The sequence below is a fragment of the Arachis ipaensis genome, chromosome B10, assembly GCF_000816755.2.
Source record: "Arachis ipaensis cultivar K30076 chromosome B10, Araip1.1, whole genome shotgun sequence".
Classification (NCBI taxonomy): domain Eukaryota; kingdom Viridiplantae; phylum Streptophyta; class Magnoliopsida; order Fabales; family Fabaceae; genus Arachis; species Arachis ipaensis.
Window position 1 is genome coordinate 42,738,597 of NC_029794.2, and position 6,672 is coordinate 42,745,268.

Here is a 6,672-nt window from a genome sequence, read left to right on the forward strand (position 1 = left end):
ATATTTTTTGAAAACATTTTTATTTAAATTTTTTTTTTCGAAAACAAAGGAGAAATTTTTGAAAGATTTTTGAAAAATTTTTGAAAAATAAACAAAAAGAAAATTACCTAATCTGAGCAACAAGATGAACCGTCAGTTGTCCAAACTCGAACAATCTCCGGCAACGGCGCCAAAAACTTGGTGCACGAAATTGTGATCTCTGGTAATGGCTCCAAAAACTTGGTGCTCTAATCTCAATTCATAATTTGTCACAACTTCGATACAACTAACCAGCAAGTGCACTGGGTCGTCCAAGTAATAAACCTTATGTGAGTAAGGGTCGATCCCATGGAGATTGTCGGTATGAAGCAAGCTATGGTCACCTTGTAAATCTCAGTCAGGCGGATAATAATTGATTATGGAGTTTTCGAAAATAATACTAATTAAATAGAAAATAGGGATAGAAACACTTATGTAATTCATTGGTGAGAATTTCAGATAAGCGTGTAGAGATGCTTTCGTTCCTCTGAATCTCTGCTTTCCCGCTGTCTTCATCCAATCAGTCTTACTCCTTTCTATGGCTGGCTTTATGCAATCATCACCGTTGTCAATGGTTACATCCCCTCCTCTTGTGAAAATGGTCCAAATGCTCTGTCACAGCACGGCTAATCATCTGAGGTTCCCGATCATGTTGGAATAGGATTCACCCTCCTTTTGCGTCTGTCACTACGCCCAGCAATCGCGAGTTTGAAGCTCGTCACAGTCATTCAATCCCTGAATCCTACTCGGAATACCACAGACAAGGTTTAGACTTTCCGGATTCTCATGAATTCCGCCATCAATCTAGCTTACACCACGAAGATTCTAATTAAGAGATCCAAGAGATACTCATTCAATCGAAGGTAGAACGGAAGTGGTTGTCAGGCACGCATTCATAGGGAATGATGATGATTGTCACATTCATCACATTCAGGTTGAAGTGCGAATGAATATCTTAGAAGCGGAATAAGTTGAATTGAATAGAAAAACAGTAGTACTTTGCATTAATCTTTGAGGAACAGCAGAGCTCCACACATTAATCTATGGAGTGTAGAAACTCTACCGTTAAAAATATATAAGTGAATAGAGGGTAGGCATGGCCGAGTGGCCAGTCTCCCATGGAGGTCTAGAGATCTACAAATGATCAAAATATAATCCAAAGATGTTTCCAAAGATCCCCTCATATAATAGTAAAAAGTCCTATTTATAATAAACTAGCTACTAGGGTTTACAGAAGTAAGTAATTGATGCATAAATCTACTTCCGGGGCTCACTTGGTGTGTGCTTGGGCTGAGCTTGAAGTCTACACGTGGAGAGGTCATTCTTGGAGTTGAATGCCAGCTTTTGTGCCATTTTGGGCGTTGAACTCCACTTTGCAACTTGTTTCTGGTGCTGGACGCCAGAATTGGGCAGAGAGCTGGCGTTGAACGCCAGTTTGCATCGTCTAAACTTGGGCAAAGTATGGACTATTATATATTTCTGGAAAGCCCTGGATGTCTAATTTCCAACGCAATTGGAAGCGCGCCATTTTGAGTTTTGTAGCTCCAGCAAATCCATTTTGAGTGCAGGGAGGTCAGAATTCAACAGCATCAGCAGTCCTTCTTCAACCTCTGAATCTGATTTTTGCTCAAGTCCCTCAATTTCAGCCAGAAAATATCTGAAATCACAGAAAAACACACAAACTCATAGTAAAGTCCAGAAATGTGAATTTAACATAAAAACTAATGAAAACATCCCTAAAAGTAACTAGATTCTACTAAAAACATACTAAAAACAATGCCAAAAAACGTATAAATTATCCGCTCATCAATTATATAGTAGGGTATAATGAATTCAAGTTTGGATTGTATCAAGGGGTGGGAGAAGAGATCGATGGAGGAGCAATCTTCCCTATACTACAACGAGTCAAATCCTTCCCCAAACTCTCCACTATATGAATATCAAACCCAAGGATATGAAAGATACCCCCTACACAACACCCAACCACCAAACCTTCAAGTACCCCACCATACACCCTCATGGAATCCCAATGTCTATACACCTTGCTACCAACCATATGAACCATCACCCCCTTATACACCACCTCAATATCCCCACCTACATGACACATCTTCCAATTACACAACCTTTCTTCCAACCTTTGAACCTTCTCTTCCACCAAAATGTGACGTTTTCCAACCCTTTCCCCAGAACAACAAGACCTTCAAGCATTCTTTCAAGAGCAAGAAGTGTTCCGAAGGAAGCTAATACACAAAAACTGTCTCTCAACAATTTTCTTCCGGCAAGTGCACCGGATTGTCGTAAAGTAAAAACTCACAAAAGAGTGAGGTCGAATCCCACAGGAATTGGTAGATCCATCAATTATAATTGGTGAATTATACTAGTTGAGCAAAATCAAATTGAAATTGGGATTGCTGAATGTAAAATGGTGGGAAACTTAAATTGCAAGAAATTAAAGGAACAGAAAATTAAATTGCAGGAAATTAAAATGATAGAATCTTAAATTGCTGGAAATTAAATGGGATCGGGGAATTAAGCATGAAATTAAAGAGCAGAAAGTAAACAGAATGGGGAGATCAGAGATGGGGGTTCATTGGGTTTCAGGAGATATTGAATTCTCCGGATCAAATCATTTTCACCTCTTCCTCAATCAATGCATTCATTGACATTGCTTGGCAATCTTAGATGATTGGATCCCAATGTCTTGGCTCACTAATCTCTCTAAGCATGAACAATTGCCCAATGTCTTGATTTAATTGCTCATGGAAAGAGTTGAAGTTCGATCATTGACTATACCACACAAATTCATAGATCAAAGTGTTGGTAGGATTACATGTCACTATATCCATCCAAACCCCAATCTAATCCAATGTGAGAAAGAAATTCTAGCATGAATTCTTCATTCCTCTCTCAAGGCTCCGAAGAATTCCAATTATGGATAGCTTCTCTCTCAAGACAACTATCCAATTGAATTAAGACCGAAAGCTTTCTAACAAAAATCAAGAGAAAAGAAGAAGAAGAAGATGAAAACTACTATTGATCCGTTGAATTACAATAGAGCTCCCTAACCCAATGAAGGGGGTTTAGTTGTTCATAGCTCTCAAAATGAAAATTGGAATTGTAAAATACATCCTGAAATTCAAAGTGCAGTAAGTGAAAACTAAAAAAATGGAAAAAATATGTAAAAGTCCTTCTAACTTAAATTCTAAGCTATTTATACACTTTCTTCTATTGATCTTCAAGCCTTGAATTGGGCTTTTGGCCTTGATGGAATTGGGTTGAAGATGGCTCCAATTGGTTTCCCTGGATGTTGAGAAGAGATTCTGTGTAAAATTTGAATCCTGATGCTTCAGGTTTGAGTCAACGTTTGAGGGCCAACGTTGACTCAAACGCCATTTAAAACAAACCAGCAAAAACCAGAAAGCTTGCTGTCATTGGCCTTTGAATCAACGTTGGAGGGGCAACGTCAACTAACCCACGCGTACGCGTGCCTTGCGCTTCCGCGCACAATGGTAAAAAATGTTCATCCACGCATACGCTTGCTTCACGCCTGTGCGTGGATGCTAGATTTTCATTTTATAGCTTCAGGGAACGTTGGCCTCAGTGTTGGACCTCAAACGTTCCCTCCAACGTTGGCGTTTTCACGCGTACGCGTACTCCACGCTCACGCGTGCATTGGCATTTTTTTCCATCCACGCGTACGCGTGCTGTATGCTTAAACGTGTATCGCCCTTTTTTCTCTATCCACGCGTACGCGTCATTGACGCGTGTGCGTCGATTGAAAATTTTCAAATCTGGATTCTGGGCTATGCATCACGGACATTGGAGGCCAGCGTTTGAGGTAACGTTGGACCTCCAACATTCGATTTTGATGCGTATGCGTGGCCCACGCGTATGCGTGGATGGTCAATTTTTGCCATTCCACGCGTGCGTGTGACGCACGCTTGCGCGCAGATATCAAATTTTGCGTTTTCACGCGTTCACGTCATAGACGCGTGCGCGTCAATAAAAAAAACTTTCAGCCCCAGAATTGATCATTTTCCCACAATGTTGGGGTTAACGTTGGACCCCCAACGCCACCTCCAACGTGAGCATCAGCCATGTTTACAAAGATGTGCTCTGTTTCTTTCTCAACGTTTGAGGCAACGTTGGTGGTCCAACTTGGCCACCAACGTTGCTTCCTCTTCATCCTTTCCATGGTTCTTCTTCAACCTTCCTCCATGCCTTCCTTCACCTATCATCAACCAATGAATGCATCAAAACCTTGCTAAAATCATGAGAATTCTTATCATTCTTAGCATTCAAGTAATCATAGCATAAATCATCATGAGGTTGCATCAAAGTACTCATGGTTGAATGAATATAGGCATACATGAATTTCTACCCAATTTGCTTACTTATACCTCAAGAAAGTGCATAAAACCTATCAAAAAACAAAGAAAAAGGCTAGTGAAACTAGCCTAAGATGCCCTGGTATCACAACACTAAACTTAAATCTTGCTTGTCCCTAAGCAAGTACTAAATTATTATGAAGAAAGAATGAAACAGAAGGGAGTATTCATATCAGCAAAGCATTATTTCTTAGTTGATGGGGTTTTATGCAGAAAATGCAGTAGCTAACTTCTTATTGATCTTTAAGCATAGAATGTCTCCTTCAAACATCAATTAACACACTACTATGACCTCTTATTATTTACTTATCCTTGGTAATTGCTTTTCTTCATTTTCTTTTCCTGTAAGCTTTAGCTCAGTGTCACGTGTTATAGCAGTTTCTTAGCTTATATGTACTTAACACATTATTCACTACAGACACTTGGCTCACAATTCTTCTTAGAACGTTGATGCCCAGCACCTCTTTGGGTTACTAAATATTTTGTAACTAGGTTGCTCTTGATAATAGACTTTCGGTTGATAATCCCAGGTTTGTTAACCCAAGTTACCAAGTGTTAAAGCACTCCATAGAACCTAATCATCCAAGCAGATCCTAGTACAAAGACACCACAGGCATATGTCCTAAGGTCCAAGCTATTGGTGTTGGTGCACGAAATTGTGATTACACTTTTCACAACTCCGTACAACTAACCAGCAAGTGCACTGAGTCGTCCAAGTAATACCTTACGTGAGTAAGGGTCGATCCCACGGAGATTGTCGGCTTGAAGCAAGCTATGGTTATCTTGTAAATCTTAGTCAGGAGATTAATGATAAAAATGATTTTGTTTATGAAAAGTAAATAACATGAAATAAATGGTACTTGTGATTCAGTAATGAGGAACAGGTTGAGGTTCCGGAGATGCTCTGTCGTCTGAATCTCTGCTTTCCTACTGTCTTCTTCTCCAAACATGCATGACTTCCTTCAATGGCAAGCTATATGTTGGTGGATCACCGTTGTCAACGGCTACCATCCGTCCTCTCGGATGAAAAATACCAGGCACGATTTCTGTACGGGTAATCAATTGTCGGATCTCTCGTCTCGGATGAAAAATACCAGGTACAGCTACCGCACGGCTAATCATCTGTCGGTTCTCACTTGTGTCGGAATAGGATCTCTCTACCCTTTTGCACACTGTCACTGTGCCCAACATTTGTGAGTTTGAAGCTCGTCACAGTCATCCCGTTCCAGATCCTACTCGAAATACCACAGACAAGGTTTAGGCTTTTCAGATCTCAGGAATGCTGCCAATTGGTTCTAGCCTCTACCACGAAGGTTCTAATCCCACGGACTCGGTCCATGGATTAGAGACCCAAGAGATACGTACTCAAGCTGTCGCCCAATGACTACGTTGAGCTCAGGTAGAACGGGAGTGGTTGTCAAGAACGCATTCATAAGTTTGAGAATGATGCTGAGTGTCACGGATCATCATATTCTCTATATTGAAGTATGAGTGAGTATCTTAGAACAGAATGAAGCGTGATTAAATAGAAAACAATAGTAATTGCATTAATACATTAGACACAGCAGAGCTCCTCATCCCCACCTATGGTGTTTAGAGACTCATGCCGTAGAAGATACAATATGAGATGTAAAATGTCATGAGTTACAAAATGAATCTCTAAAATTAGTTTTTATACTAAACTAGTAACTTACGTTTACAGAAAATGAGTAACTAAGTGCAGATAGTACAGAAAAAGGGTGAGTGTTTGGGTGTTTGGGCTGATCTTTGAAGCTTTCATGTAAATACGCCATTCTTGGAGTTAAACGCCAGCTTGGGTGCCAGTTTGGGCGTTTAACTCCATTTCTGGTGCCAGTTCTGGTGTTTTACGCCAGAAAAAGGGTCTCTGGCTGGCGTTGAATGCCAGTTTGGGCCATCAAATCTTGGACAAAGTATGTATTATTATATATTTCTGGAAAGCCCAAGATGTCTACTTTCCAACGCAATTGAGAGCATGCCAATTGGGCTTCTGTAGCTCTAAAAACTCCACTTCGAGTGCAGGAGGGTCAGAATCCAACAACATCTGCAGTCCTTTCTCAGCCTCTGAATTAGATTTTTGCTCAGGTCCCTCAATTTCAGTCAGAAAATACCTAAAATTACAGAAAAACACACAAACTCATAGTAAAGTCCATAAATGTGATTTTTGCATAAAAACTAATAAAAATATAATAAAAGGTAACTAGAACATACTAAAAACTATGTAAAAACAATGCCAAAAAGGGTA